A 21,068-nucleotide genomic window follows, 5' to 3' on the forward strand; every position below is an offset into this window, starting at 1 on the left:
TATATATATATATATATATATATATATATATATATATATATATATATATATATACATACATATATATAATACAGATAGAAAGGGCGATAGAGTGATATATGTTGATATATACAGATTCACCGATATCTGCAAATATATAGATAGGTCAACGACATTCATAAAAGCCTGGAGGTACAAATAAATAGGATACCGCCAACTATGGAATGTGTCACATACCGACACGCCTAACCACGAGCCTGAAAGACTGAAAGAACACAGTACTGGAACAGTAGAACCGCGAGTAATATTATGGCGATATGAAGGGACATTTAGTTACTGCTACTGGTGTTGCAGTCCACATAGGTACTGTGTTCAACTGTGTTTGTGAGTGCCGTAGTCTGTGTTTGTGTGTGTTGAGGGTGCCGTGTGCATTTCCGTATGACTATAATGTGTGTGTGTGTCTGCATCGTGTGTCTGTTAGTGCCAACTTGGAGGTAGATCATTACGGTAAGTGTGGGTATAGCTAGCTGTAGGCATATGGTTACCACCTGTCCCACATTAGGAGGAACAGCCCCTCCCTGGGCAGTTGTGTCCTGACATAAAACATTACAAAGTGCAACTGTCTGAGATTGTAGGACATTATTATGACCAATATATTATGTAATAGTTGCATGAATTAGTTATGCCTGTATGTAAGAAACGTAAATGTTACATGCAATATGATAAGTAGCCAAAGTCCCACAACAATAAGTATGTATTGAGGATAAAAGTATGTACTATCCTGTGTACTGACCGTGGCTATGTGTCGGCCTGTAAACACTGATGTGTGTCCCACAAGTGTCCAGCAATGGCCATATGAAAAGGTGGCAACCCATGCCAAAGAGGTTTTGTCACCAACACAACTGCAATGACTGCAAATATCTGGGACAGAAATACATGGGATAGCTGTCATTTAGAAATATCCCTTTACATATCGCTGTAATTCCGGAGGTATGGAAGTATCAACCTCACCTGCATACTATATAGAAACCAATTAACAATGGCACAATGTATAATCCCATAGCATAAGTCTACTAACTGGTAGCTCTTTAATTATGGAAGGAGCCTACACACATATATATGGAATATGTAGAAATGCAAGCCCCACAAACCTGTATATGCTACGTACACTCACCTACATCCTCCACACTAGAAACTATGCAATGCAGACTGTAATTACAGCACAAACATCCAGTCAGTCAATTACATCTGCAGAAGCGTTAGCATACCTTGTGAGAGACACATTTAAAGGTGCCATGCAAAATTGTAGCCGTTGTATAATGGAACAAATGGCGATGTTACAGGTTTTGTTTGCAATAGTCCGTTATCAGATGGTTGGGATGACAGGTACACTCACATGTAGAACCACATACTCTAGCCATCACACACATTCCACGGGGGACATGAATCCAAACTATACATGTCTCTACACATAGCAGTTGCAATTACACACAACAAAACACAATACAGGCCGTCTCCCCGAAGGTAGGGCAAATGGGCAATGCCCAAGTGGAGAATTCAATTATACCCCATTGTTGCCGCATAATTGGCGAATGGAGTAGCTGCACAGCTGATGTGCAAGTAATAAGTCACTCAGGAACACCAATTGGTGGCAGGAAACCATGTTACAGGTATCGACGTATATAAGGATGACTTGCCAGGCATTCAAACCGTATGCTCATACCACAGAGCTGTTTAAACAGTGTAAGAGAGAAAGATACGAAAGTCCGGAACGATAACAAGGTGTGTACAAGACTTGGTATGTATGTGTATGTATAGCATGTTTTGTATTAATTATGTTAGTGTATGTATAGCCTGGTTTGCATTAATTAAAAGTGTCCGCAATGCATAAAGTGGGAAAAGGTATTTATGTAGTGATGTCTTGCTGAGCATACTAACGCTTGTAGAAATTGTGCTTCCAGCAGTGGGTCACAAGGTAAACATCACAGACACTACAAGGGATGCTACATAAGGGCTTTAAACAGAACAATTCCATACCACCCGCCGTCAGTGGTAGGGTATGTCCAACAAGTACGTGCCATAGCAGGGGATAGTATATGTTGATATACTGTCACAGTAGGCATGTGTATGGGCATATAACGACAATGACATGTCTAAAGTGGTCCCGCTGTGCAAGTATGCTTTGCATTATGGAATACTATGTAAAATATGTGTAATGTATGGTAGTGTAGGTAGATATGTCAGATATGCTACACAGCATAACAGGCATATCATGCATACTAAAGGTATCATCTATTGGCATGTACAATGTACAATAACAGGATACATATGGCTTGTAGTCACGGGACATTGTAATAGCATGATAGCTAATCTAAATGGAAGGGCTGCTCAAGTAACCATGCACAAAGGACATGTAATAGCTTCACAGGTTCATAGTGGGGTACTATGCAGTCTGGCAAGTCTATGTTTAAGCACAACTACAGTGTTCACACCAGTGGAACCTCTCTAGGGTAGTGTCCTGTGAACAGCAGAGCCATGTGTCACCTGCACCTCTGCACAGTACAGCCACTGCAGTGATCCCTGGCGTACATGTGTCTCCCATCAACCAAGTGAGGTATCACATGAACAGTGCTACTGAGTGTCCCTGCGTGATGTACATAGGAATCATGTTCCAAAGCATGGTGAGTGTCCGGTTTGGGAATGTAACCCTCAAGCACATCCCACTCATCATTGTGTGTGTGTGCACATATCCATGAGCGTGTTGCTCACAGTGGATTTTGCTTATGTCGCATATGTGGAATATATCCATTAATATTGTTGTGGACATGGGCCCTGTCTGTTCAGCAGAGGTCACACCTGAGTATGTAGTATGTAAATGTGTACAGACATGGTGTCCGTAGTTCAGCCGCATACTTTATCTGCCGGAGCTCAATAAACGGCATGGCGTGTTGATGTTGTGGTATGTAAAGCCGTAGCTGTTGTGTAAGGTACAACCTAAATGGGGTGTTGTACCCTTGAATGTGTGTAGACTTCTGGAGTTCAGAGGTACAATGGGTGCCTATGTACCAGCTACACACCCAGTACAGATAAGTGTGGCCACATAGAAAGATATCTACGCCACAGTGGCAATATGGTAATCACAGGAGTGGGTGCGACGTATGTGTGTACTATGAACACTTACAATGTGACGTATGTAGGGGACTACCACCTATGCGATAGTCAGTTGGTGAATGGTGTAATGCAAAGGGGATGTTCATGCACCTTGTGTCATGCAGCTTGAGGCCATGATATTGATATCAGGTATCCATCACAGTGACACCCTTATGGATGGAGTCAGTATCAGCTGGTGGATCAATCATGGTGCTTTGTATGCAGTGGTCTGTAAAGCTAGGCAAGGAAAGTAACTCTGTGCTAGCCTGTACCTCAGGGAAACATATGCCGAACATGAGGGGCCCTATGACTGAGGACTGTGGTATGCCAAGTGTAACTGAAATACAGTAGGTACTACGGTATGCTGCCCTCATTGTGTGTGTGTCCTGTCCATGAGCCACTTTGCATAACATTCTGAGACATAAGGTTTGATGTGCATGTGTATGTTGTCAATACCAGAATGGAGAACGGTGCTAAAAGGCAATGAGAGGACAATGTAGGCTGTGTGGACACCCGTACCATCATCAACTACCCTGGTAACTGTATGAAAGGAGTCCACCAGGTGTAGGAGCCATGCTCTGGCTCTAACAAGTCCAACCTGGGTGGTATCAAAGGACCGGAGCCCAACAATGTCTCTGTGAATGACGTCCATGTTGATGTGCCCCATAGTCATGCAGAACAGTCCAGTCAGGTGTGTAGGGCAATAGTCCCACTCGTGCATTGTGGTGCCACCTGTGTGGAGTGTGATAACTGTTGCTGTGTGCCATTCAGGGGCCACAATGTCTGATACAGGGCTATTATTGAATATGGTGGCCTAGTGGGGAGACATGTTCAGAGGTTTGTTGACATCATAGCCTGGGATGTTTGGAAGGTCACATGGGGCCAGTGTCCCAGGACATATAGAGTGCAGGTTAGTACTTTGCAGGTGTGACCGCATGGACACCGCAATATTCCTGTATGGATTGTGGCCCTGTAGGGAGTGAGAGGGTGTAATGTTAGCATTGAATCCATCTGCCAGCATGTTGCAAACATCACCTGGTTCTGTAATGTTCCTGAGTAACTGTTGTATGTGAGAGCAGATGTGGGTTTTGCCAATGACTACTGACATACCACCATAATGCCTTGTGGTACACCCCAGAATGTGTCACAGTAATGTTTACGTAGCTAGTTTTGGAGTATGTGATGAGGGATCCCGTGGCCCTACCGAGGCTGACCAGTGAGCTACCCCACCACATGGGATTGTACACCACTGTGCAACAGCCTCCACCTGTTGCTGTAAATTATGTACATGGAACTGGACCCCCAGAGTGGTGTCTGTTATTTGGCGGGTACCATCATGGCTCTGTGTGTAATAGCATGATCCATACAGTCATGTGCATGCTAATGAAGTGCACTGGGGTATGTTTCAGCATTTGTATGTGCATTGTCCATCTGCACGGGTGTCATTAAGTTAACTACCGCTGTCATAAGACGTCTGTAGTAGGTGTTGTAGTACTCATGTGCTGTGTATGCCATAAAGGGTGTGGTGCCAGGATGTGACTAACAAGGGTGATTAGCATATGTTCAGAATCCACCAATAAGGGGATAACCCCAGGTGTGGAACACCAGTCACATGTTGGTAGTGTCCATGTCAAGGATAATGTTGGTCTTGGAGGTAGTGTGTATGGGTTGATCCAGCCGAGTGGAGGTTGTGAATCATGGACAGCGTTGGCCTAATGTGTCAGTACATGAGTGGCTATCCCAGTGAAGTGTGGGGTAGTGTCAGTCTCACATCAGTAGTATCTGTCTGAGCCCTACTGTCCAGTACACCAACAAATGAGGTCTGGTAACCGTGGGGTATGTTGTTGAATCCGTAGCTTGTTACAATGTGTATAGCAGTTCTGGGCACAGTTAGTTGCACGTGGAGCACCTCTGATGCATTGTGCTAAGTAACTAGCCAGGATGTGTGTACAACATAGTGGAATATGGGAACACCTCAGCCGTGGGTGTGCCAGTCCAGGTACATGCCTGAAAGGTATGGTCTGTGAATAACCTGTCATTGCAGGTGTGCTCTGCAGAGCCTAGAGGCAGGTCCCAGTCACTGCAGAGATATTGAAGTGGTGCATTATAAGGAGTGCCTTGCCTGCATGCATCAGAGATGAAGATGTCAAGCATTGCAACACATGACCCATGTTTTGCTTGCCAGTTCCCATTCTGGTGGTGACTGTTATTGGAAACTGTGCAAGACAGGCAGTATAGAAGCAGCAAGAGCCTTACATGTGATCTGTACTCCCAGGGCTGACAGGTGCAGGTCATCTGTGCCAAAGCATCGTGTTGTTTGACCATGTCAGTCAAAGCGGACAGATACCAGATGCCTGTGGAATGACAGTAGAAGCATAGGCAACTGTTGAAGTGACACAGTCAGTCATTGTATAGTGGTATCAGGTCTGGATGAATGCATAATGCTCCCCAGGGCTTGGCCCACACCTTCAGGGCTACAAGACCGATGAGCTATTGCATGTCCCTGCACACATAGTCTGCGAAGTTGCATCTCAGGGCAGTCACACTAACATGGAGAATGACAGTCACATTGTACCTGGTGAGGTGTGGCATGGGTGCATAGGTTATGTTGCAGAACCAGTTACCCGACAGTAAGATGTAAATGACTATCGCCTTGTGTAGCCTGCTGAGTGGAACAGCAGTGTGGCCGCCTGCAGAGTCACCTATGACAGGTGTGTTGTGTATGTTATAACACCCTATTGGCTGTATGTGATGGGCACACATGAGTCTGTGGGCTATAAGTTGGTGTTGTTGTGTTTGGTGATGGGGGCTGCCTTTGGTGCCTACACAGAGTATGGAGAGGTACTGCACAAGTTGTCCTCATGTGTGTGGCCTGTGGTGGAGATCTTGTGAGACTATGTGATGAGTGGGGTGTGTTGCAAATGTTACACATCCCCACATGACTGTCAGGTGCAGTCAGGGTTGGTGACAGCATTACCCCCAGCAGGACTGCATATGTGCATCCCCCACAGGCTGTAGTGTCGTATGTTGGGAGGTGAGCATTGACTGTGTACATTAGACAATTGCTCTATTGCCACATGTACGACATATTCATCATATAGACAGGCAATAGCACTGCTACGTGACAGTTGGACATGTCTGTATATACAACCATGTCTCACAAGATATGTGAGTTATGTGTGTACAACAGCTGTTGTACTGTAAGCAAGCTGGAAATGTAAGGACAGACAGTGTACCTGTGAGAAATGGTGTGGAATGGGTGCTATATTAATGAGTAGCTCATGCCGTGCTCACACGTTCTGAACAAGTGCTGAGCATGAACATACAATACAGATAGGGTGTTGGATAATATCAACCCACAAGTGGTGACGACAGTCATAATTGGTGGCACCGCACTATAACCCTGCTGAGTATGGTCTGCAAGTCCATGAAACATTATCAATGTAGATGTTAGCAGTACAGATGTACATGACAGTAAGGATGTTTGACTACAAATATCTTTGTATGTCACAGAAGTGTTCTACCAGTGGCCTGTTGACAGAATCACAACTACAAAAGGTGCCAGAGTGACATGTGCATATCACACCAGTGCCAGCTACAGCAAAACAAGGTTAATGTGTTGTATTCCACCCTCATTGTAGCCCATACCACACAGACAAATGTCAGGCATCTGTGTATGTAAGGATGTGAATGGCCATGACCTATGAGCAATAGCTGTCTCAGTGTTGTGAACAACATACAGAATGGGCTGTGAGGGTGAGGTATGTGACATATGTGCACATTCTGATGGATGATATCAGCATTGTCACCACTAGGTGAATATCCCTGCATCCATTAACTACCACCTAGGCTATGGTCAACAATATGGACACTGTGTGAGGGATGGTGCTGTGCAGTACACCTCCCTGAGTTGGTGACATCTCCAGGCCCCTTAGGTAGTCACACAAGCTACCCATGTCATGACAGGGTGCCAACCATGAGCACAGAGATCATTGGACAGGCATACACAGCACTCGGGTGACCAATATTGGATCACATATCACCTTTAAGGGGTATTGGCCATGCGTGGATGGGCGATTCCAGCCTTCACAATCCTCAAGTCCACTATACAGCATGCTATCTACCATGCATAAAGACATTTGCTACACTATGATGTTGGACATGCTACATGTCCATATCCTGATCTGAAAGACATACGTCATGGACAGCCACCATCCTACTACTAGGATCGCCACATGCTGCACAGATTCCTGTGCCATGCATGTGACATACTCCCGACATACCATGCAACCCTGTCCATCAAAGCTGCACATGTCATCCCTTTCATACATGGTGTGATGGCCGCCTGGTAGATGTAGTATCAACTGTCTGGATCAGTAATGTGGCACTGATGCACCTCGCAGTGGCATAATGGCTGTCAGATACAGCTAGGATACCTTGTCCGTACATGCTATAGTTGGTAACCATCCCTGCGAATGATGTCCGACTAGCCATTGTCCCATGTCTATCACATGTGCAACACAGGAGATCCGTGGCAGGATGCTGAACAGCTGTACAGTGCTGTGTAGATGTATATGGCAAAACACATGCATGTAAAGGTTTCCATGCATACGTGTGCATTGTTACTGCTCAAGTCCATTACGGCTGTGTATGTGTTGATATGTGACATATACACAGCATCAATGTCAACAGCATTACCGTGGACACCTACAGGCATGTGCAGATAGGTAAGAACACCAGAGCAGGCAAAAAGACATGCCCACATCAAGACAGCATTCACATGGAGTATGAACACTGTAATAAGATGACACACATATATGGTGATGATATCTAATGCATAACGGGTGTTACATGTGTGTGACACAAACATGTCAGTCATGTCAGTGTCATGATGATTTGCCAAGATATCTGTGCAGATTTACTAGATTTACTAGAAATGTATGTGCAGCAGTATCTCTGTACATCTCTGAAACTGTGACCTGTCACCATCATTATGTCTTACAGATAATGCCTCATACAAGCCTGCCAGCATACAGCCGCCAGGAGGATGATGTCCTCATCCCGTACCTCCATGAGAACTACGAGATGTTGTTCAGCCATGTGCCACAGCATGCCCAGCAGCAGGATGACCTGTAGCAGGATCTTCACAGGAGGTTGAATGATGTGGGTGGCCATAACCGCACCTACCAGCAGATGCGCAGACACTGCATGGACTTGATACGACATGCAAAACAGCATGCCACTGCAATCACCAGGGAACAAGGGGGAACGGGTGGTGGGCCACCAGCCCTGCCCCCACTCACACACACCGAGGAGCTACTGGCCAGTCTTGGGACACCCTCAGAACAGCATCCACAAACACTAGCTGCCATCGTGGAGGTGGGTGTCTCCCAACCAATGAGCCTGGAGTTGCTTAGTAAGTCAGTACTGCACATATGGCTATTATATCCCATTTAGTTGCATGTGTCACTGTACATTATGTAATGTAACAACATATGCAAGGTATGTGGACACACATGCTGCATACTACAGTATGCTACCCTGTGTATGCACACATGTGCATACTATATGCTATTATACAGGCAAATGTGTTAACATGCACAGTGCACCCTGTGGCTGTCATACAGTCATGGATAATGTTCATACTGCTGTGTCACCCCTATACAGGTACCTCTGGCATGCCGCACAGACATGAGTCCGTTGTAGGTGAGACTGTCATCAGTATCAGGCATGTTAAAGCATAGATCTATTCGCCATGTGGCCATTTAACACTTGCACACTTGATGTTCGTTCCAGTCATGATATACAGGTCGCATCACCAATCATTCACACAGGCTACCCATGTGCAATATATACAAATGAAATGATACACCGACTTGATACCACAGTATTTGTCATTGCTACATGGGTGGTCAACTGTGCATACATCAGTGGAGGTGTTCTACAATGGAGGCATATGTATTATACATTGGAACAACACGTGTGGTATGCAAACAGTACTATACAGTGAGCTGTGATAGCCCACAGGAGTTATCATTGTGTTATATGCCCCTGAAATGGGTGCACACATTGTGATGTGCCATCTGACATGTCCCAGACACGTAGTGTTTTGGCTGCAATATTATCACACTATCCCATAAACCATACCCCACATACCAATCATACAACCTGTTGTCTGCATAGCCCTGTGGATGGTGACATATCTGACATCTATGGGTGTATGTCATATGGATAAAGCTTTTGGGTCTAGACCCTTCATCAGTATAACACTACAACAATACTATTACATTTAAATAGGAGACATCATCAAATCACATGCTTCAGCCCATCCCTAATCTAACACACAAAGAAACTTAAAGAAACAGCACTATAGGTGTAACCTATGTGTTATAAATATTAAAAACAAAATATAAAAAACTTACTATCATAGTAATGGTCTAACAGACTCTATACATCTAAGTGTAATATAATAATATACACACATATATATAATTAATTTACTCATATCTAAAATATGCAATAAAATTGCAGTATAAATGCAACAAATGCAATAAATATAATAAAAAGAATTTTTATATAGAAACAATATGATATACTCATCTAAATTTGCATACATAATTAACTAAATAATATATACAAAAGTATAGCCATAAAATTTATAACCTTTCTCTTTGTTTTTTAACTAATATTGGTTTCAGACTAACAGCATTATTTAACCCAGGGGAGACGTCTGCCTGAAGTCTAATAATCCATTCTAACTCTTTCAGTTCTAGGAAATTATAATTATAAAAATGTTACTAACCCACCCCTGAGACCTATTGTCTCAGGTGGTGGGTGGGTAACAGAACCCATTTCAAAGTACCTTCAAAATGTGTTGGGGAACTATATAGCAATTTGTAGTACTGTATTGAAGGATACTAATGATTTCTTAAATAGTCTCTATATGTGGCAAATTGATAACAATGTGGATGAATATATTATGGCCACTTTAGATATTACGTCTTTGTTCACTGTGATTCCGAATAACTATGGAGTGAATGCAATACAGAATTTTTTAAACAATGAGATAAAAATGCATGGGAGGGAGATTGAAACAATATGTGCTCTTCTAGAAGTGGTTTTAACACATAATGTTTTTATTTTTGATGGGAAACTGTTTCTGCAACTAACGGTTGTTGCAATGGGCACACCAGTGGCAAACACTTATGCCAACTTAGTGCTATATGAATGCGAGAAGGAGGTAATACTAAACAAACTCAATTATATGAATGAGAAAGTCATCTTTTATAAAAGGTTTGTAGACGACTGTTTTTTTATTGTGGAAAGGTTCCCATTCAGAGTTGGAAAATTATTTGCAATACATGAATGAGTCAACAGACTTTCTAAGGTTTAAAATGACAGCATCTTGTGATAACATTAGTTTTCTAGATGTAACATTATTTAAGAGTAAAAACAAATTGGAATCTAAAGTATATAAAAAAGATGTTGACTCACTGAGATACATAAGTAAGGATAGCATGCATGCACCCCATATATTTAGAGGAGTTCTTAAAGCACAATTTATTAGGCTAAGTAAGTTAAATACCGATGAGCTTAATTTTAATGAACAAACTGAAAGTATGGCGAAAGAGTTTGAAAGGACTGGTTACCCAAAGCAACTTATTGATAAAGCATTATGTGAAGTAAAAAATGAGAGACAGACGAAATTTAAACCAATATTGCTAGGAGGTATAATGATGAGGAGAGACAATTTGTGTAAAGATATAAAATTAACTAGATATCTGACCACATATAATTTAAATACATGTAATGTAAGTGCTATACTAGAAATGAATTGGCCGATTCTATTAGTCATGCCTGAAATGAGACCCATAGTAGGTGATAAACCTAGTTTTTCATATAGAAGTGCCGAAACTTTAAAACAGAAATTATGTTATAAAGACTTCCATACTAAGCCTAAGACTAATAAATTGATGGGAATAAGGAAATGTTACAACTGCTCTTGCTGTAATGATTTATTTGAAGGTGGTTATTTTTTTTAACATCCTACTAATGGAGAAATTATTAAAATGACCACGTTAACAACTTGTAATGAAGAAAGGGTGGTATATTTGGCTACATGTGTATCATGCTCTTTGTGGGTAAAACTATTAAAAAGCTTAAAGAGAGAATAACAGAACATAAATCAGAAATCAGGAGGAGAGTAGTAACGAATGCTTTAAGCAAACATATTATAGAAAAAGGTGAAAATCATGTATTTAAATTTAGAGTATTAGCTGTAGTAAATATTAGTCTAAGGAAGGGAGATATTAATAATTTCCTAGAACTGAAAGAGTTACAATGGATTATTAGACTTCAGGCAGACGTCTCCCCTGGGTTAAATAATGCTGTTAGTCTGAAACCAATATTAGTTAAAAAACAAAGAGAAAGGTTATAAATTTTATGGCTATACTTTTGTATATATTCTTTAGTTAATTATGTATGCAAATTTAGATGAAGTTATCATATTGTTTCTATATAAAATTTCGTTTTATTATATTTATTGCATTTGTTGCATTTATACTGCAATTTTTATTGCATATTTTAGATATGAGTAAATTAATTATATATATGTGTGTATATTATTATATTACACTTAGATGTATAGAGTCTGTTAGACCATTACTATGATAGTAAATCTTTTATATTTTGTTTTTAATATTTATAACACATAGGTTACCTATAGTGCTGTTTCTTTAAGTTTCTTTGTGTGTTTGATTAGGGATGGGCTGAAGCATGTGATTTGATGATGTCTCCTATTTAAATGTAATAGTATTGTTGTTGTGTTATACTGATGAAGGGTGTAGACCCGAAAGCTTTATTCATTAAACTTTTTAAGGTGTGATATCTTTGTACGTATCTTGCATTTGGCAGTAACACCATTGTTACTTTTGTATGTCATATGGGACAACACAGACATGTGTGATAGATGGCCATCACACACATTTGTCCAACACATGTGCACACATGGCCATGGGGGATGGCCAGAGACACATAGCCACACAGTAGATGTGATGTCTATACACCCTGTTTCACATTGTCCACACATGGTCCAATTATAGCCTTAGTCAACCGATTGATGTGGTACACTGGACATCCTAAAAGCCTGTGCACAGCTAGTGGAGGTGTCACTAACGTCTACCATATAACATGTGTTGAACATCACGCCTGTGTCATAGCATGACAGTAGTCACCTCTACAGCTTCCACAGACATTGACACCACATCAGGCCACATATACTGTACATTTCCCTTGCTGCTGTAGGACATCACCGTTAGCTGTGCACCTCTTGTGTGCGGTACATCAATGTCATGTGGGACATGGTGAATTGACAAGTCTGCTATGTGTGGACATGGTTGCCAGGCAGCTAAGACTCTGTAGTAGTTGTGCAAGGGTGTCAACTGTAGGTCCTCCAGTGACTTGTCACATGACACAGCATGGTTTGGTGTGTATACACCTCAGCATCGTGGGTCACAATCCACAGTTATTTTATGGGTATGCATGCAGTTATGGCTATGTAATGTGTACATATGATGCACTGTATAGCAATATAGATGCCTCATGATGCCATGTAATGGCACAGTGTCTGTACTTCACACTGTATAGCAATGTAGATGGCTCACACTACCCTTCCATGCTCATGCACATTTGCTAAACATGTATTATATCTGTAGGGAATACAGACAACACCGCAATGTGATGCCCATTATGATGCTGTACATGTGTCAGGACACCATTGTGTCAGACATGTATGCATGTTAATGCACACATCAGCGGATTACATGTCAAGGTCACGTCAACCATGTGTACTGTTATTCTGTTCTGGTCCACATGGTGTATCATGGGGATGCATGCATACTACCATGATTGTGTGAACTGCATGGCTACTGATATGACACCTGCTTGCTGTAGTGTGCAGCCCAGGGAGGTATGGTAATTAACACAATCAATGTCTGAGCAGCATGCTGTCTGCTGTATCACAGGCATGCTGTATGCCGCCTGTCAAATCACATGCATGGTATGTGTCTGTGGCTGTGCCTGTGTGTGTGTGTGTGTGTGTGTGTGTGTGTGTGTGTGTGTGTGTGTATGTGTGTGTCTGTGTGTGTCTGTGTGTGTGTGTGTGTGTGTGTGTGTCTGTGTGTGTCTGTGTGTGTCTGTGTGTGTCTATTGTAATTTAGTCTTTCTTTGCATTCACAGGTGATGTAGGTGTGTTACCCTCCTGCTGTCCATCTGATGTTAGTGCCCCCACAGATACTAGCAGTGATGAACATATGCATAAGGTACAGTCAGGGTTGTCAGGGGCTGAATCTGTGCCAGCTATGTCCCCCTCTTCCCCGCACACAGTTCTGCTGCCAACACATACCACATCACCAGTGGCCATAGAGGAAGGACAGTCAGCATCTGTTAGTGTGGAACAGGAACATGTGGTGGCTACAGAAGGTGTGTCTCCACAACATGGTGTCAGTGTAATGACAGCAGATGTGCCACACAGGCACGCAGCCGGTGCTGCTCGTAGGAGGACCTCTGGCAGACATGCACCTGCAGGGCAGAGCACAGCAGCTGGTATCACCAGACGCATGTTCCAGACTGTAATGGTGGCACAGGCATGTGCTGAATGGCAGGACAGAGAAGGGCAGAGGCTGCAGAGGGCTGCTATCTGTACCCTAAACAACAACATCCTGGCATTGGCAAATGCTCATCAGCAAATTGCTGATGTTCTGGACAGGCGATTGGGTAACATGGTCAGAGTCCTTGACCGTGGCATGGCAATCCGTGAGCGTGAGCTGTCTGTGCTGGAACATCTGGTAGGAGTGAGGCATAGGCCACTTGGACATAGACCAGCTACACCACCTAGTGCAGGTCAACGTGAGCGTGCCACCTCACATGCCCACTCTCATAGTGCCGGTAGCAGTAGCAGTGCAGATGCTCATGCACATTTGCTAAACATGTATTATATCTGTAGGGAATACAGACAACACCGCAATGTGATGCCCATTACGATGCTGTTCATGTGTCATGACACCATTGTGTCAGACATGTATGCATGTTAATGCACACATCAGCGGATTACATGTCAAGGTCACATCAGCCATGTGTACTGTTATTCTGTTCTGGTCCACATGGTGTATCATGGGGATGCATGCATACTACCATGATTGTGTGAACTGCATGGCTACTGATATGACACCTGCTTGCTGTAGTGTGCAGCCCAGGGAGGTATGGTAACTAACACTATTAATGTCTGAGCAGCATGCTGTCTGCTGTATCACAGGCATGCTGCATGCCGCCTGTCAAATCACATGCATGGCATGTGTCTGTGGCTGTGCCTGTGTGTGTGTGTGTGTGTGTGTGTGTGTGTGTGTGTGTGTGTGTGTGTGTCTGTGTGTGTCTGTGTGTGTCTGTGTGTGTGTGTCTGTGTGTGTCTGTGTGTGTCTGTGTGTGTCTATTGTAATTTAGTCTTTCTTTGCATTCACAGGTGATGTAGGTGTGTTACCCTCCTGCTGTCCATCTGATGTTAGTGCCCCCACAGATACTAGCAGTGATGAACATATGCATAAGGTACAGTCAGAGTTGTCAGGGGCTGAATCTGTGCCAGCTATGTCCCCCTCTTCCCCGCACACAGTTCTGCTGCCAACACATACCACATCACCAGTGGCCATAGAGGAAGGACAGTCAGCATCTGTTAGTGTGGAACAGGAACATGTGGTGGCTACAGAAGGTGTGTCTCCACAACATGGTGTCAGTGTAATGACAGCAGATGTGCCACACAGGCACGCGGCCAGTGCTGCTCGTAGGAGGACCTCTGGCAGACATGCACCTGCAGGACAGAGCACAGCAGCTGGTATCACCAGACGCATGTTCCAGACTGTAATGGTGGCACAGGCATGTGCTGAATGGCAGGACAGAGAAGGGCAGAGGCTGCAGAGGGCTGCTATCTGTACCCTAAACAACAACATCCTGGCATTGGCAAATGCTCATCAGCAGATTGCTGATGTTCTGGACAGGCGATTGGGTGACATGGTCAGAGTCCTTGACCGTGGCATGGCAATCCGTGAGCATGAGCTGTCTGTGCTGGAACATCTGGTAGGAGTGAGGCATAGGCCACTTGGACATAGACCAGCTACACCACCTAGTGCAGGTCAACGTGAGCGTGCCACCTCACATGCCCACTCTCATAGTGCCGGTAGCAGTAGCAGTGCAGATGGTGCTGCACTGTCCACACCAGGACACAGCAGGCCACGTGGACGTGGCCCTGGATGTTCTGAGTGGGGATACGGTTCCAGTGGACATGTGTCGTTGGATAGTAGCCAATCTGTACCTCCGCCTGGTAGTGCCCGTGCAACTTCTGGCAGGCGCAGGTCACATGACCGTGGCTGGACACAGTGAGCTGTACAACCTGGTCTGTACAATCTGGAGCTGTCAATAATACCCCTGTGTAGGCCTCACAAAAGGCAGAATTGTGTACAAACATACACGCAAACAGCAAACACATCTGTAGGGCATGCCAATGCCCACATGCATACTGAACAGACATGTCCAATCATGTCACCGGCCCTTACCCGCACACATGATGTCATCCATTGGTGCAGCCTATGCCCCTGGCAAACATTACCAGCCTGTGCATATGATGAAGCCTGTGCCACATCCCTGTAATCCACACCATCGGTACAGGGACATGCTCAAATGGTCTGATGCACAGGCTGAACAGAATAGTGAGAGAAGTGTGTATGACATTAGTTGTGTATGAATAGTGATAGAAGTGTATATTACATTAGTTGTGTACTGTTAACACGCACCAGACATTCCATGTAGTACAGGTTTAGCATGCATTGATGCATGTTCACAGTATGTGTCTTGGTAACAACAGTAACAGCATGTTGGTAATGATGCCCTGGTTCCCTCCTTATGGTCTACTTGCATGTGTCTACAGGTAGCAGTGTTTGCAGTCTCCCATGTGTAACTGTGGAGTACTCACAGGCATGTGTGGCAATATCAGCATGCTATACGTAGCCTCAACCTGACTGTTGGAAAGACTAACATACCACAGATGTCCACACATATACTGATCCAGACGCATGTGGGCAGTTTAATAGGCTGCAGTGGCTAGAGATGTGACATCCATACCAGGTCACATCACAGGTATGTTGACATGGTGCAGGGTTGTACACAGCGGTCCGGCTGATGCTAATGTTAGAGGCCACCTGATAGCATGAGGCCTCACTGTGTAGCAGTCATACCCTGTCACATTATAGGAACATGCACACACTTACGGGGTCAACAACACTATTACACACACCCCATAATGTTGAGGTGAGGATCCCTGCCTATGTGGTCATCACCCTCACAGTACTGTGCACCCAAGCGACGCGACAGAGAAAGAACATGTACAGGTAGCCAATACGGCTGAGACCTATGGTATCAGCAGAGTAGTAGACTGCATCAAACGACAACAAGGTAAGGAACAATAAACTGTACCATGGTGCAAAACAACAAAGCCAGTCCAATAATGTAGTTCAATATTTATTCTCTAGCGCCTCGGCCACAGTAAGCCTTCAAGGAGTAACACATGAGACATTTGCAAGAGTTTATATAACGACGCGACAGAGAAAGAACATGTACAGGTAGCCAGTACGGCTGAGACCTATGGTATCAGCAGAGTAGTAGACTGCATCAAATGACAACAAGGTAAGGAACAATAAACTGTACCATGGTGCAAAACAACAAAGCCAGTCCAATAATGTAGTTCAATATTTATTCTCTAGTGCCTCGGCCACAGTAAGCCTTCAAGGAGTAACACATGAGACATTTGCAAGAGTTTATATAGCATCAACTATTAACTTCAAACAATTTAACAATTAATTCATTAAAATTAATAAAATGCATTACAAACAGAATTAAAGTGCATTTGCAACAAAATTAAAGTGCATTTCCAACAAAATTCAATAATACTTTTCCAACAGCACTCTGTATTCAAGCCTTTGGGAATTAAAGTTTCATACTTTAAAATAAAGATAGTTTCTTTCTTTAAAAGAGCATTCTTAACCAAATTATCATTTAACTCATTCACAAAAACCTGTTCCAAAACAGTTGCTGTTAACGTATCACATTTTCCCTCATGATATTCATAAAAATGTTGAGCCAAAGGACTTTCTGACTTTTTTACCCTAATATATCTCAAATGTTCCAATAATCTTACCTTAAACATTCTCTTTGTTTGACCAATATAAAACTTATTGCACCCACATCTAATAGCAAGGCCATTTGGTCTAAAGTTAATATTATTTATATAGGGAAAAACAAATTTACATAAGGGCAACCATTACATTTGCTACATGGTAACATTCCTCTCATAGCAATATGGTAGTGCATTTTCTCATCAGGTTTATAAAATCTAGTGTGTACTACCATATCTTTAATATTCCTACCTCTCTTATAGGAGAACATTAACTTTTTTTCCATTACATTTTTCAATTCAAAATAATTTTTTAAAAATTCCCAAAAATGTAAAATACATTTTTTAATGCTCTCACCACAAATATTATAAGTGGAAACCATAAATATCTTTTCCACATTTTTACAATTCATAATATCATAGTTGTATTTATATTTACTTAATGGTTCTTTATTATACCTATTATGTAATATTTTATTAATATCTGAATCAATCAAATCAACATCATACTGTCTTTTTCTAAACATATTCCTAGTAGATAATATTTCATTCATAAATATATTATCATCATTGCATAATCGAGAAATTCTCAAAAATTCACCATATGGAATAGCTTCCATAGTGTGTCTAGGATTGCAGCTAGTGCCCATCAGGAAATCATTCGGCAAATTAAATTTTCTATGAATACTAGTGATGATTTTTTGTCCTACAATACCCTGTAGATTAATATCTAAAAAAGAAACTGTTGTTCCACATTGTATTCCATCAAAACATATATATATTAAACCTATTGATTTGGATATCCTGTATAAAATCATTAACTGAGGTTCTACCCCATCTACATAAAAAAATTAAATCATCAATAAATCTAAAATAAAATATTACATAATTTTTAACAAAATAATTTGTATAAATACATTCTTTTTCAACTAATCCCATAAAAATATTAGCATACATAGGTGTGAATGGCGCAACCATGGCTGTACTTTGAATCTGATGAAAAATTTGATTATCAAAATAAAAATAATTATTTTCCAAACAAAACCTCACTAAATCTAAAATGTAATGAGTTAATGGATAGTCTCCCATCTGTTTATGTACTGCCTCAATTCCAAATACATGCTTGATACTGGTGTAAAGACTCTTAACATCTAGTGTTTACCAATACATGTCTTCATCCCATTTTACATCTTTTATTTTGTTAAGAAAATCAAAAGAATCTTGTATGTAAGACGGGGGCTTCTGGGCTTCCTTTAACAACACTTGGTGCAAAATAACTCCCAAGTTATGTAAAAAATAATTAGTGGCTGAAACTATTGGTCTACCCAGAGGATTTCTAATATTTTTATGAACTTTGGGTAGACAGTAAAAATAAGCTGGACCAGAATTGTCCACATTTAATTTATTTTTAACATCAGTTTATAGACAATACCCCAGCCTCAAACCTCTTTGTATCAAGCAAATGTACTTGTCTTTAGCCTGTTTAACAATTTCTTCCAAAGCTACACAATATACTGTTTCACCATTCAATAAATCTAAATGCATTTTATAATATTGTGTATAATGCATAATTATTATTTTATTCCCTTTATCAGATGGTTTAACAATTAATTCCTTTTGTTTGGAAAAATTAATTAGTTCAGACCATTATTTTTTAGATAAATTATATTCAACTTGTGTCAAATCTAAATTATTTAACAATGAATTTGTCTCAATTTCAACCATCGCATGAAAGCTTTTTATACCTTCATATGAAAATGGAGGCATATACATACTTTTTGTGTTTACTCTAGAGATATCTATAGTACAATAAGCATTAAATTCACTTTCACAGGATATGAATGAATCACTAGTGTCCAAATCTAAAACGTGTTCATCTGAAATGTCCGTTTCATTAAGCACAGTTGCCACACCAACACTCAGAGAAGGTAAACAATGAAAATAATACCATAAATGTAACTTACGCACAAATCTGAACAATTCTATATTGCACTCATATTTCTTCGGTAGAACAGTAGGTACAAATTTTAATCCATGATTCAATACAGCGCAAATGCTGTCATTTAACAAACATCCAGACAAATTAATTATAACGTCAGAAACAGAACATGAATCAATACCATTTTGTCCTTTTATTGTCGCGCCATTGGCATGGAGGCCCTCCCCTATTCAGTTCCTGCTCAGAGTAACTTCTCTTTTGTTGCCTTCCATAAATGCTTTGTGGATGAAAATGTTCTGGAAAATATAAATCATCCACCGGAGATGGCAAAGGTGGAAAGTCATTATTCATAAAATTGTCCACATCTAGTCTATCAGCAGAGCTGGCAGGCATATTAACGTAAGTGGTATTGCCAGTTCTTTCTTTAGACCAGCCAGCATTACTTGAGCGATGTACATTGGAACCTGAACGCTGATTGGGTCTCTTGAAAAAGGCAGTACCTTTTTCAAAATCACAGAGATTCCTCTGTATTTTATACATTTTTTGTTCAAGAACTCTTTTTTTCTTGCAAATTTAACTTATCTCTAATATCATATAGGCAGGACTCAAACTTCACTCTGTCGAAAACAGACATTAAGCTGATGCATAATGAATTAATGTCTTTCTTTATGTTAGATAATTTGATAGTGTCTCTCTCAATCAAAATATTAAGCCATTCTCTAGAGCAAAGATGTGCCACTTTTTCCCATCTTTGCTGAAAGACCTTATCAACTGCACAAGTTGCATCAAATGGCTCAGATGGAAATTTAACAGCTCTTAATCCTCTCGGTACAATGTCAAGGTTGAAATATCTCTGCAAACTCGTGTAATTATAAAAAGTAAACATCTCTTTGTTCATTAAGTTACTCAATTTTGAGATTAAGGTCTTTACCTCCACGGGGTAATCCACGGAGCGTTTACCAATGTTGGCAAATGGATTAGTTGCTCGCTTATTCCTCGTTTCGGCTAAAAAATGCTCCCATAACGGTAGACCCGAAGCATTCTCACAGATGGGAGACTATCCATTAACTCATTACATTTTAGATTTAGTGAAGTTTTGTTTGGTAAATAATTATTTTTATTTTGATAATCAAATTTTTCATCAGATTCAAGGTACAGCCATGGATGCTCCATTCGCACCTATGTATGCTAATATTTTTATGGGATTAGTTGAAAAAGAATGTATATATACAAATTATTTTGTTAAAAATTATGTAATATTTTATTTTAGATTTATTGATGATTTAATTTTTTTATGTAGAGGGGGTAGACCCTCAGTTAATGATTTTATACAGGATATCCAAATCAATAGGTTTAATATATGTTTTGATGGAATACAATGTGGAACAACAGTTTCTTTTTTAGATATTAATCTACAGGGTATTGTAGAACAAAATATCATCACTAGTATTCATAGAAAATTTAATTTGCCGAATGATTTCCTGATGGGCACTAGTTGCCATCCTTGACACACTATGGAAGCTATTCCGTATGGTGAATTTTTGAGAATTTCTCGATTATGCAATGATGATAATATATTTATGAATGAAATATTATCTACTTGCAATATGTTTAGAAAAAGACAGTATGATGTTGATTTGATTGATTCGGATATTAATAAAATATTACATAATAGGTATAATAAAGAACCATTAAGTAAATATAAATACAACTATGATATTATGAATTGTAAAAATGTGGAAAAGATATTTATGGTTTCCACTTATAATATTTGTAGTGAGAGCATTA

The sequence above is a fragment of the Protopterus annectens genome, chromosome 4.part1 (assembly GCF_019279795.1).
Source record: "Protopterus annectens isolate FY-2018-M chromosome 4.part1, PAN1.0, whole genome shotgun sequence".
In the NCBI taxonomy this organism is placed as follows: Eukaryota; Metazoa; Chordata; order Ceratodontiformes; family Protopteridae; genus Protopterus; species Protopterus annectens.